Source organism: Erythrolamprus reginae, chromosome 1 (assembly GCF_031021105.1).
Source record: "Erythrolamprus reginae isolate rEryReg1 chromosome 1, rEryReg1.hap1, whole genome shotgun sequence".
Taxonomy (NCBI): domain Eukaryota; kingdom Metazoa; phylum Chordata; class Lepidosauria; order Squamata; family Dipsadidae; genus Erythrolamprus; species Erythrolamprus reginae.
The window spans coordinates 196,470,758-196,473,640 of record NC_091950.1 but is presented as its reverse complement, the minus strand read 5'-3'; the positions used below and the strand labels follow the sequence as shown (position 1 = coordinate 196,473,640).

Sequence of the window (2,883 nt, the reverse complement as noted above, 5' to 3'; positions counted from 1 at the left end):
ATGGGTAAAATATATTTGTTACAAAGGTGCATAAATTTTATATCACTCAAATATCAGCAACTGTTCGACTACAATGCTCTCTACATACCTTTTAAGAGTGTTCGGAAACTTCAAATTGTACAGAATGCGGTCACGCGAGCCGTCATGGGTCTTCCCAGATACACCCATGTTTCTCCAACACTCCATGGCCTGCATTGGCTGCCGATTGGTTTCCAGATGCAATTCAAAGTGTTGGTGATGACTTATAAAGCCCTACATGGCATCAAACCAGATTACGTACAGGACCGCCTTCTGCTGCACAAATCCCAGCGGCCGGTTAGGTCCCATAGAGTTGGCCTTCTCCAGGTTCCGTCGACCAGACCAGAGGAAGAGCCTTCTCTGTGGGGGCTCTTGCCCTCTGGAATCAGCTCCCTCTGGAGATTCACACTGCCCCCCACCCTCCTTGCCTTTCACAAGACCCTTAAGACCCATCTATGTCGCCAGGCATGGAGCAGATAGATCATGCCTCCTTCTTCTCTGACCATCAAATGTTATGGGTGGATGTGATTGAGTAGACTGACTGTTTTTTTACATAATGGGATTTTAGCTTACTGTTTTAACTATTAGATTTGTATACATATTGTTTGTATTGCATGTTGTGAGCTGCTCCAATAGATAGATAGATAGATAGATAGATAGATAGATAGATAGATAGATAGATAGATAGATAGATAGATGATAAATAAATTGTATTAGTTTCTTGAAATAACAAAACTAATTCATAGTTACTTTCATTAACTGTTCATATGGTCAAAATATTTATTTAACAATGTTACTGTTTAAAATAACAGCTTGTAAATAAAGTCATTGAAATTAAGATGAGCTAAAATCAAATGTGCATGCTATTAGATCAATGTATTACTTTTAAAGGATGTTATTGTTTATTGATAATATTCTGGTGCAAGAATTGTTTTCAAGCCATTCTAGTCAATGGAGTTGCTATGAAATTAATTGCTTTGCATCTAATACCACAGCTCTTGTAAACAAAGATTAATTAGCCCTAAAATCTTCCTGGTTCAGTTTCCCTAGTGCAGATTACTGAGCCATCTGCACTATAACTACTTTCCAAGCTTTGGCAAAAGAGGTATTGGAGGCCTCTGTTGTTTTGTATTCTTGTTTGTTTGTGAGCGGCCCTACCCATAATGAGTCATGCATTTTCATTTTTGCTTTAAAATTTACACAGAGTATGACTGTCCCATTTGTCAGAATAGCTTGAACCAATAGTGTCAGCATTAGAAGCAAGATTGAACTGTTGCTGGATAGTAATTTGTAATCATGTCCACAATGTGCATTATACTGAAACATAAGTATCCTGAAGCTGTGAATAATAAGGGTGATGTAACACTGCTTATGGCAATAAGACCTTACACCAAGCATTTGCTTGCATATTCAGCAGTAACATGACTTGCAAAAGAACTGGGAAAACCAGCAACTAAGATCCAAAAGAAAGTGACCGAAAGGTACGGGCCAGAAATTAGCACATCCATATGCAAGGCAATTATTTCTCGAAACACTGCAGAAATTCAAATAATTACTTCCACAACCAAATATAATTTTAGAATCCGCATTAAGAAGTTGACATTATTCAATGTACTAGTAGTATCATAAATAATTGTTCTTTTTTCCCTGCAGCATTCCTCATTAGATCTAGCAGATCTTATTACAGTAAAACATGAAAATCTCTAGCAGAATAAGGAGAAGAGCAATAACATTTTACAGCCCCCTCTAACTGGTTTACAGAATCAGCATATTGCCCCCAACAATCTGGGTCCTCATTTTACCCACCTTGGAATGATGGAAGTCTGAGTCAACCTTGAACCCGTAGTGAGATTTGAACTGCTGAACTACAGTTAGCAGTTAATCAGGTTTAAATGTATATTTATTGCTGTAGGCATTAAGACAAGCTTGCATCCAAACCAAACTAAACATGTTGTTGTAATAGCAAATGTTGAAACAAATATAAACTGAAAATCAGGTATATCACATTAACTTTGTTTCTGGCTATGGTAAAACTCACTGCTGCTGAGGAAATACATGAACCTGCTGCACAGCGCAAATAATCCATTTCAGATAGAAAAACATTCCCCAAATAAAAAGAAAAGCCAGAGGTAACAAGAACACAAGTCCCCATCAGCAGTGAATAAATCCATGTTTTATAAAAGAAACAAGGATTATTTTTTTTGGAGAGCAGAAGATTGCTAGATTTAATATCTGGAACATAACTTCCATTTTTGTTGTTTTCCACATTCCAAAGTTGGCATCCTATCATAACTCTTCCTTGTCATAATGCTTAAACTGAGAAATTTAATAGTCAACTTTGAAGAGTTTGGGGAGTAAAACTATCTGGATACTTTTTATAGTCTCACTTTGTAAATGATTCATGCACTCTTTGAATATTTTTCTTCTACACTTTGTGGCCATGTAGCGGTGAGGAGAGGCATGGGTAAAAAAAAAAGAAAAAGAAAGCAAAGTTAGTTCCAATAGTAATCAGTGCCTTGGTATGTTCTGCCTGGCCTCAAGCCACCCAAGAACAAAGTAATAAACACACCCACTCAGATTTTTAAAAATCAAACAAGGATTGTTCTTTATGTTCAGAAAACTGCAAGCCACGAAGTTTCAGAGCAATGTGAGTTTAAGTAGGCAATAGGTCAGAGTTAATTACTCCAGTCTGTGCAGGAGCCTTTCAGGCTTACAGCAACCAGCAATAACTCACAATTGGAATGTCAGAATGTCAGAGAGATCCAAAGGCCAAAACAAAACCATAATGCATCAATGTCTCTCTCCAAAGCTGAATGATAATCTCCCACACAGATCTCTCCAACCCTCCCCTTTTTAAAGTTTGCT

General features: G+C 37.4%; 1 pseudogene; it reads right to left on the bottom strand.

Moving 5' to 3' along the window:
* Positions 1 to 1,074: 1,074 nt before the first annotated feature.
* On the bottom strand, positions 1,075 to 2,324 carry LOC139169410 (membrane protein MLC1-like; annotated as a pseudogene).
* Between the last annotated feature and the right edge of the window lie 559 nt (positions 2,325 to 2,883).